Consider the following 10747-nt stretch of genomic DNA (forward strand, 5'->3'; position numbering starts at 1 on the left):
ATGGCTGCATAATTTTCTTTCAGATGGATGCACTATAATTTATTCAGCCATTCTCCAGTTGTTAAACATGTGCATTGTTTTTAGTTTTTCATTATTATAAATAACACTACAGTTAATAACTTCGTGCATATAGTTTGTTTTACAAAGTCTTTTGAATTATACATTTTCTTAAAATTAAATCCCAGGAATGGATTACTTTGTCAAAGAATATCATATGAGTCTATAAGAAGATTTACTATAAGGAATTGGTTCACATGATTATGGAGGCTGAGAAATCCGAAGCCCTGCAGTCACCAATCTGGAGACCCAGGAGAGCTGATGGTGGTGTGGTCCCAGTCCAAGTCTGAAGGCCTAAGTACCAGGAGGGCCAGTGGTTTAAGTACTAGTCTGAGCCTGAATCCAAAGGCTGGAGAAGACAGATGTCTCAGCTCAAAGAAAGTCATGCAAAGAGAGAGAATTCTTTTCTTTTTTATTCTGTCGAGGTCTACAGTGAATAGGATGTGGCCACCACATTAGGGAGGGCAATCTGCTTTACTCAGTCTATGAATTCAAATGTCAACCTCATCAGGTATACTCAGAAATAACATTTAACCAAAAATCTGGGAATCCCATGGTCAAGTTGACACAAGTGTGAATATTTTAATGGCAACTTGCTTTTTAGGACTGAGCATACTCATAAACTCACAAGCTCTGAGTGTGATCATTTGTAATTTTTGCTAAAGGCAAACAATGGTATGTCCATGCTATTTTAATCTACATTTTTGAATTAGTGTCTCCCTACTTCATTTTATTTTTAAAGTAAGGAAGTTGAGGTCCTGGAACTAGCTGGATAAATGATCTAGTTAATGACACAGCCAGGGCTAGACCCCATGTTCCTGCTCCATTCAGCGTTCTTTCCAGTTTTTCCAGGACTAGATCATCTGTTTGGTTTGACAATGAGGAAGCCCTGGTTCTCCTGACCTTTCTCTTATGTGGCAAACAGTCTCTAAAGTGACCCCTGCCCTCAATGATTTCCGGCCTGCTAGTATTCATGACTTTGTGTGATACCTCTCTGTAAATGCTGGCAGGACCTGTGACTTGCTCCTAACCAACAGAATATGGCAAAGGTTATGGGTGTTAATCCTGTGATTACACTACATTATGTAAAATTTTTTGCTAGTAGACTGGAGCAAAAGATTCTCCTAGCTGGCTTGATGAAGCAACAGGCTATGTTGAAGGAACCCACATGCCAAAGTACTTTGGGTGGCTTGTAGGATCTATAGATGGTTCCAAGTGGTGGCTACAAAAAGCCAGCGTCTCAAATCATCCAGCTATAAGGAAACAAATTTTGCAGGCAAACTGATTTAGCTTGGAAGCAGATTCCTCCAGATATAATTGAGCCTCCAGTTGGAAATGCAGCATGGCCAACACCTTGATGGCAGGCATATGAGACCTTGAGTTGAGGATGCAGGGATGTTCAGATCCCTGGCCCACAAAATACTGATAATAAATTGTGTTGTTCTAAGCCACTAAATTTGTAGTCATTTTTTTCTTATTCTGCTATTCTAGAAAAGTCTGTCTTTCCATTGGTGAGTACAATCCAAAGAAGAGCTAAGATATTATGACCCATGTGTTTATCTTGCCTGAATTAGTAACTAAAAGATCAAATATACTAGCGAATTCATGTGTTTTTTTTTTAATATTTTATTATTTGTGTGTGTGTGAGAGAGAGAGAGAGAGAGCACTCCAGCAGGGATGGGGGCCAGAGGGAGAGGGAGAGAAGCAGTCTCTCTGCAGAGCAGAGAGCTTGATGAGGGGCTCCATCCCAGGACCCTGAGATCCCCACCTGAGCTGAGGGCAGATGCTTAGCCGACTGAATCACCCAGGCGCCCCTGTTTTGAGATCTTTGACATGTCTTCAATTCGTGTTTGGGGGGCTTTGTGTGGTTTATTAAACAATTACTCTTGCTGCTGGACATAGAACACACATGCAGATAAAGTTACTGTTCTGTAGATCTTTAACAATCACTGCTTTAAATGTGAGCATTTCTTTCTGTAGAACTCAAACCTTCTTTTATCTGTATTTTAATTTTTAAAAGATTTTATTTATTTATTCATGAGAGACACAGGGAGAGAGAGAGGCAGAGACACAGGCAGAGGGAGAAGCAGGCTCCCTGCAGGGAGCCCAATGTGGGACCTGACCCCAGAACCCCAGGATCACACCCCGAGCCGAAGGCAGATGCCCAACCACTGAGCCACCCAGGCGTCCCTCTGTGTTTTAGTTTTAAAACAAAGGAAGAAAGTTCTCAATCTTTGGGTTACTCTTGTGGATTATAAGGGACTTTAGATACTAAGGACAAACTGAAAACCACTTCCTGGCAGGTGTCTGCTGGAATGCCCCAGGAAGTCACCACTCTTAGAGGCTGCCTAGTTCCATTTTGGGAGAGAGGTATCATTAAGAGTTTTTCATGTGCCAAATATCCACTTGGTATGAGGACCTGAGGTAAGAAGATTTGGACTTCAGTTCTTGGCTGTGGAATCTGGGAGATCATCTGCCAGACTCCCCATAATCCAGCTCTTTAGGTGGCAGGGAGTAGCTCTAAATATCTACACAGGTGTGTTGAGATTCTGGGGGCAAATTAACACAAAAACAGAAGCAGAATTATCTTGACATAACTCTCATCTTAGTCTTAAATGATATGGAGCTGAACCTCTTTATTACTGAGTGATTATACACCGTTTAATTTTTTCTCCCCAAAGAAGATAATGTTAGGCATGCATTTCTTTTTGCAAACAGATTAGATTCACTAATATATTTCATTTTACCTTAAACAGTTCAAATGTACTCACTTGAGGTTTTTTTCTTTCTTTTTCACTAAATTTATTTTTCTGGTATCTCATGTTTGTGGGAAATGATATTGGTTTTTCAATTACAGTATTGAGGTAATCTTTTCTTTTAAAATAAAAGTATCCATACTTACTTGGTAGGGGAGATACCGTGATGATGATGGTGGTTTTCCCAGGACAAGGTTTATCCATGGCACTCTGATGTGCGATCTCTGAAATTTCCCCTAGTATGGGAAACTCGACTACATAATTTGTGGTAATGAGGGACTGCATTCATACTCTCCCCTAAAAAAAAAAAATAGATAAAATAAAAGTGTCCAATGTTTGAGAAACATTGGCCTTACAGATAAAATCTAAACTCTATGATCTTGCCTGTGCCCACCTCTGCAGTCTCAAATCTGAGCTGCTTTTCAAACCCTTTCTAGCCACTTGGATCTTCCCAAAGTCCCCCAATTATACTCTATCTTTCACAGAGTGTTTCTTGGATCCCACATGGCCTGTGCCCCATTGGCCTACCCTTATTCTTCAAGACCTGGCTCAAATACCTTCTCCTCTACGAAGGTTTCCAGTGACCAATCCCCCCTCAATTGCTTCTCTACAGCACGAGCTTGCCTTGGGTTCCTTCCAGTAGAGTCTGATTCACACACTCAAGACAGTGATTGACTTATACACTAGCTCCACTGGCTCCTTAATAACACAGGGCAGGTTTCATATCCTATTCACCACTGTGTCTCTAAACTGGCCAGGCACATACTAGGCACTCCATAAATATCATTTGAGTTAGTGAATATTAATAAAGGCCAAAAATATCCTTGTTTCTGAATTGGAATCCACCACCAGCTGACAAATTCAGCATGAACTATCTCTAAGAAGATTAAGGATCAGGAAAAAAAAGGATCATACTGAACTCAACCTCGTCACGGCAACAAAAATTCCTTTTTTTTTTTAAACGTAGAAAGATTAAAAAATGACACAAAGATTTTTACGTAAGTGATAACATGGTGGTGGTGTGAGCATGTGGGGAAGCAGGCACCCTCAGACACATTAGCAGATTGGTGGAAAAATGCTCATTTCTCTTTGACCTAACGATTCTGCTTCTAAATGACCATCTTCAGAAGCACTCTTAAAAGTATAAAATCAATTGCACAAAGTTGTTTGTGGAAACATTGCTTATGGGGATCCCTGGGTGGCTCAGCGGTTTAGCACTGGCCTTTGGCCCAGGATGTAATCCTGGAGTCCCGAGATCGAGTCCTGCATCGGGCTCCCTGTGTGGAGCCTGCTTCTCCCTCTGCCTGTGTCTCTGCCTCTCTCTCCCTCTCTCTCTCTCTCTCTCCCTGGCTATCATGAATAAATAAATAAATCTTAAAAAAGAAAAAAAAGAAACATTGCTTATAATAGAAAAAAAACTTAAATCTCCCCCAGAGTCTATTAATGGATATGGTAAATAAATTATGCACGCCCTATTCCCTACAAAATACCATGCAGCCATTAAAGAGCATACTCTACCATTAACATTATCTGTGGTTACTCCTGGAGTGTGTGCTCATGTGGGACTTTCATTTTCTTTTTTTTTTTTTAATATTTTTTATTTGTGATAGTCACACACACACACACAGAGAGGCAGAGACACAGGCAGAGGGAGAAGCAGGCTCCATGCAGGGAGCCCGACGTGGGATTCGATCCCGGGTCTCCAGGATCGCGCCCTGGGCCAAAGGCAGGCGCCAAACCGCTGTGCCACCCAGGGATCCCTGGACTTTCATTTTCTATTCACATAGTGCCCCAGAAACATTGTGAGTTAAAATTTGGGAACAAATCTTATCACAAAGGCTATTACTACTCAATATCCTTTGAGGTTTTCTAATCCTGATGGGATAGTTTTGCAATTGAAAAAAATACAATTTAAAAAAAGGAAAAATACAATAAGAAAACATTTAAAAACTAAACTACAATAAAAATACGTATTTAAAAATTAAAAAGGGGCCTCTACACCTCAAGAAATTATGCTTTTAAAGCCACTAGTTGTCACTGAGCAAATGCTCTGAATCTCAACAGTGGCTGCCAGAAAATGTTGATCCCTCATCAATCAGCTAGAAATAGCACAGTAATCTGCTCTCAGGGAAATGCTGACATCCGGGAAGTAGCCACATAGAACTTCTGGCACCAAGTGGTTGGAACAGGAAAGGGGAGGCAGGAACACAGGTGAAGCCAGGACATCCTGGAGTGGCCGGACTCAACCTGCACCGGAGTTAGGAATGGGCTCCTTCCAAACCACAGCCGGTCACACAGGTCCCTCCTTAATTTTGGGCCATGAATTTATGTGTGTTGGCTGCCTAGTCTTGACAGTTGGTTTTGTTTCAAAAATGGCTACCTTCAGGCAAAAACCCTTCTAGCACCTAGGAAAGAGTTTTGAAAAAAACAAAAAAATCCAACCTGAATCTGATCAAACTTCTTGTATCTGCTGGATTACAAGAGCTAGAAGGTCCAGAGGAATGTGTGAAATGAAAGTGAGAGTATGTAGTCAAGCAAAATCTAGGGTGGGGACAATACAGGACAAATGACTTGGTTTCTTCAAAAATAAGTTACAGGGAGACAAAACAAAAAGAGATGAAAGGGAAACCCTCAGGTTGAAAGAGCCAGATGAAGCAATTGCAATGTATAGAATTTTCTTGGATCCCTGATCAAAGAAACCAAAAAAAAAAAAAAAAGAAGAAGAAGAAAGAAAGAAAGAAAGAAAGAAAGAAAGAAAGAAAAAAAGAAAAGAAAGAAAGGAGAAAGAAAGAAAGAAAGAAAAAAGAAAGAAAGGAGAAAGAAAGAAAAAAGAAAGAAAGAAAGAAAGAAAGAAAGAAAGAAAGAAAGAAAAGAAAAGAAAGAAAGAAAAAAAGACAAAGATGTGTGCATACTGATCAGGTATGGAATGATATTAAAGGATTATTATTAATTTTTTAGATATGATAACGATTTTGAGTTTATTTTGCTTTCAAGTCTTTGGAGAAACATACTGAAATATGTGCTTGGATTTGTTTCAAATAAGAAGCAGTGGATGAGAATATAGATGAAATCACTCTAACCCTGAGTTGATCATTATTGAGGTTGGTTGATGATTAAATGAAAGTTAATTACACTATTCTCTTTATGTTGTTTGAATTTTTCTATAATAAGTATTGTTTAAAATTAGATACCAGTGTTCAGATAGAAGGAACAGATTACATACTTGCCAAAGCAAACAATCAAACAAACTTTCTAGGGCACAATTGGAGATAGAGGAGAACCATCGCAAGTCATCAAACTTCTGAGAAGACAAGTTAAGTCAACAGTTTATTCGTTTTGTGGGAGTGGGAGGAGGGGAATTACCTCATCTTGTTAAGCCTCAGTTTCCTCATCTGTAAGATGGACATCACAAAATAATATTTTCCAGGAGAGTCATGAGACATAAATGAAGAGAAGCATATAAAAGAGTATTCTGAGACCCATAAAGTATTACCCAAGTACTAATAGTCACTTACGTGATAATACTACTCATTTATTCACACATATGTTCCATAAACATTTATGAGATGCCAGATGCTGTGTTCGGCACCACAAAGATGATAGGACATTAGTTCTGCTTTGTCAAATTCAGTGTTTCTCAACCCTAGATACATATTAAAGATACCAATGTCTGGGCATCACCCCAGATCATTCGAATCAGAATCTCTAGGTATGGGTCCCGGCATAGGGATTTTTAAATTTTTTAAGCTTCACAAGTGATTGATTCTACTGTGCATCCAAGGTTGAGAATCATTTGTCTATTTGATCTTTGATCATGAATAGTGCTGAGCAATCACTAAGAAGATTTGGGTCTTGGTTTATGTGGCTCTCAACTTTTTTTTCCCAAACAACTTTTAATGACCAGAGGCATCCTCTAGGTGTTCACTGCCTGGAAGGACAGGTTTTGTCCAGCTATAAAGCCATGGTGTCTTTCTGGCCCCATGTGACCTCTTTGCTGACACAAGAGAATGACAATTTCAGCTATTTTCTATGGAATTTAACATTGTGCTTTTCTTCCTTACAGGGAATTTATCTTTTCTCTGATTACAAAAGCTTTTCGGTTTTGTAAACTTCCCAGTTTCAGATATGAGCAAGGGAGACTGGTCAAAGTTCCTGAGTCACATTCCAGGTCAGACCTTCCAGAGTTTGCACTCTGAGTCATACTGAACCCTGAAAGCACGAGGTTTGAGGTAAGAGAGTAGTGAGCCTGGTAGCACCATTCTACCCAGCACAGAATTCACCAGCAGCAACTTCTGGTTTGATCGTTCTGTTTATTCCAGAAGGTTCTGAAAAGAAAGAAATAGGATCAGTTGAAATGCCTAAAAAAGAAAAGAAAATCTTGATTGTTTTTTTTAAGATTTATTTATTTATTCATGATAGACATAGAGAGAGAGAGGCAGAGGCACAGGCAGAGGGAGAAGCAGGCAGAAGGAGAAGCAGGCTCCACGCCAAGAGCCCAACGTGGGACTCGATCCTGGGACTCCAGGATTGCACCCTGGGCCAAAGGCAGGCGCCAAACCGCTGAGCCATCCAGGGATCCCCAGAAAATCTTGATTAAGAAAGTAAAATTTCTGGAGAGACAAAATAACGCTCTGAGAGCAGAGTCCCAGATTCTCCAAGTCTCTGTAGTAGAGGTAGGAGTTATATATAACCACGGAAATAAAGGTTTACTTGCAATAACATCTTATTTTACTTCCTTTCTTTACATATTCAGGCACTTTTTTCCTTTGACACATACACTCAAATGCAAGCACCTACATGGGATCTTTCTGGACACAGAGGAAGTCCAGAGAGGAAAAGCATACATTCAGGAATCACAGATGCTAAATGATAGCCCAGCTTTGACCCTTACCTGCTGTGCAATCTGGAGTAAAATGCTTAACTGTTTTCCTATCTGTGAAGTGGGTTCATGATAGTACCTACTTCATGAGGTTGCTGGAGGATTAAAGAAGGTAAAACTTAAATGAGATTTAAGGAGATAAAGAATGCTTAGCACAGCATCCACTGAATAATAAACTGTAATCAAGTTTATCAGAGGGTCTACTGCCAGCAGTCCCCTAGGCCAGTGCTGCTTATACTTCTACATGCGTGTGAATCATGTGAAGACCTTTTTAAAAAGCATATTCAGGGTATAGAGTTCTAGTTTGCAAAGATGGAAAAGTTCTGGAATGGAGTGTGAGGTTGCACAACAATGTGAATGTACTTAATGCCACTGAACTGTACATTTAAAAACGGTTAAGATGGTAAATTTTGTTATGTACATTTATAATGTTAAAAACTTAAACATTACACATCATTACATTACACATTCAGTAGCATTTCTAGCAAGTTCCTAGGCTGATGATCTGATATGAAGACCACACTTAGAGCAGCAAGGTCCTCTAAGTAATGAACCACACCACCCAATTCACACTGCATTTTACCCTTTACATAAGGCATTTCTATATCCCGTGTCTCTGTGGTCCCCACAGTACCAGCGCATGGTAGTGTATCCAGAGCAAATGCAATTATTTTAAAGATTTTATTTATTCATTCATGAGAGAGAGAGAGAGAGAGAAAGAGGCAGAGACATAAGCAGAGAGAGTGAAGCAGGCTCCATGCAGGGAACCTGATGCAGGACTCGATCCCGGAACCCCGGGGTCACACCCTGAGCCAAAGGCAGACGCTCAACCGCTAAGCCACCCAGGTGTCCCACAAATGCAATTCTTTTTCCCTTGCAGACAACACCTTGATCTTGGTAGTAGTTCTTTATACCGAATCAGGGCTATCTCTTTATAGAGGCAGATAGGATCTTACTTGAGGGACTCTTCACTTTTTGCTGTTTTGCTGCCTTTTTTAGACCAAGTCTCTGAAGCAAATGCTTCCCACATCGCTTTAGGACTTGTCTTCCCCGTTTATGTTTGTGCTTCAGACCACAGGTGGGCCCCGGGGCCTAAATAGGGAACATCTGCTTCACCCTTTGGCTGCTTGCCTTCCTCCCCAAAGTCTGGCAGGAAGCATTTCAAACATTTTCTCTGCATTTACCACTTTACTGATAGGACAGAGGAGTGCTTTGTCATGTCCGTTGAACATGGGACAGGATAGTATTTGCTGGAATTCTCATCTCTGTTCAGTTGTCGCTGATACGTGTCTGCAGTGGAAACAGAGCTGGGATCTCCGGACTACACTGTGCGAGTCATACGAGCCGTGTCCCCCTCAAAACATCAGTTCTCCGGGGGCTGGCAGGGGGTTCTTCCCGGGAGATCACAAATTCGGATCTGATCAGCTGTTTCCCGCGCCAGAAACCCAAGCCTGTAGATCTGAGGCTGTCACTGAGCCTTCCCTTGGACTAACCTGCAATAATGTAGGTCTCGCGGGCCTCTGGAAGCCAGGCATGGTCACTGGGCCAGCCTGACCTGCACTTACCTCCACTCCCAAGGCCAAGCTGGCCTGTCGGCTCCCCCAGTCCTAGAGGGAAGCACGTGGCAGAGGCCAAAGTGCCTGCTGCTGCCCACAAGGCGGGGTGCCCTGGCCACCACCGCGGCAGGAATTCTCAGGGGTTTCACGTCTCAAAAGAAAGGAGGCAGCTCGGGCACCGCAGGATTCCAGCCCCTTGGAACAGAGTTTCTCCACATTAAAATCATCGGGGAAAGCAAATGTTTTTTCAAAAAATAGTGATGCCGGGGTCCCATCCCCGATCAATTAAGCCAGAATGTCTGGAAACTGGGTATCAACAATTATTTTAAAAAGGAAGTCCAATGTGTGGCTATGTTGAAAACGTCCACCTTAGAGGGTTTCCGTCGTTTTCTTTTTTCCTTATTTTTACCTTAGAGCAGCAGGAAAGGTAGTCGAAGATGAAGAGACTGGAGCTATGATCATCAAAACAAGACTTCAAGGTTTTTTAATGACAAAATATTAGCACTGGTGTCCGGGCTAAGCAGCAGTTTCAACCACCGTATAATATTGTGTGTTTGCCCCCCTGTGAGGAGGATTGGCTCTGAGGCAGGAGCACGGAATCAAGGGCCAGCGGCCACCTAGTGGGCCCCTGGATTGCTGACCTGTCCCTGAGGGCAGGAGGCTTTGGTGGGCCCCACTCACAGGAAATGCTTACCAAACACTGGCTAGACACTTTGAATTTTGAAATAAAAAGATTTTAACCATAAAAGCGATTTCAAAACTTTATCCCTTTACCTGATAGGTAAGTTTGGAATTGATTGTACCATGAAGTAGATAGTAAGCAAAACAGAACTCCGTGAAGCAAGAATGCATTTACCAAATTCACTTAACATGAGAATATGTAAGACGTGATTACTGGATTTTCTGGTCCCTTTGCAATGCTCACACTCCCCCCCCAGCAACAAGACTGTTTGGACACGCTTTGGAAAAACGAGATCCCCAAGGACAAGAGGTAAATAAATCTACATGGCTTACATTCCCTAAATCCATTCTCATAAGTGGATTTAAAGCCATATTTAAAGCTTAGAAACAGGATTCTCCAAACCTGGACAAATATCAGCTTTGTAAAAAATGCTGAATCAGGGCAGCCGGGGTGGCTCAGCGGTTTAGCACCGCCTCCAGCCCGGGGTGTGATCCTGGAGACCCGGGATCAAGTCCCACATCGGGCTCCCTGCATGGAGCCTGCTTCTCCCTCTGCCTGTGCCTCTGCCTTTCTCTGTCTCTCGTGAATAAAAAAATTTTTTAAATCTTAAAAAAAATGCTGAATCAGAATCACCAACAATGGGGACTCTGAACTTGCAGATGGTATGCTCATTTCCAATTGCAGCTATAACGAATGACCACACTCAGAGGCTTAAAACAACGTAAATTTATTATCTTCCAGTTCTGTAGGCCAGAAATCCCGCCTGAGTATCACTGGGCAGAAATCAAGGTCTTCTTGGGCTGCCTTCCTTTCTGGA

At 41.6% G+C, this 10747-nt stretch overlaps 1 non-coding gene across 1 annotated transcript; it reads left to right on the plus strand.

Annotated features, from left to right (window-relative positions):
* The first annotated feature begins 2951 nt into the window (after nt 1–2951).
* LOC119867233 lies at nt 2952–3113 on the plus strand. The gene has a single exon (XR_005382973.1). It is a non-coding gene; the product is annotated as a U1 spliceosomal RNA (small nuclear RNA).
* The last annotated feature ends 7634 nt before the right edge of the window (nt 3114–10747 follow it).

The sequence above is a fragment of the Canis lupus genome, chromosome 32, assembly GCF_011100685.1.
Source record: "Canis lupus familiaris isolate Mischka breed German Shepherd chromosome 32, alternate assembly UU_Cfam_GSD_1.0, whole genome shotgun sequence".
Taxonomy (NCBI): Eukaryota; Metazoa; Chordata; class Mammalia; order Carnivora; family Canidae; genus Canis; species Canis lupus.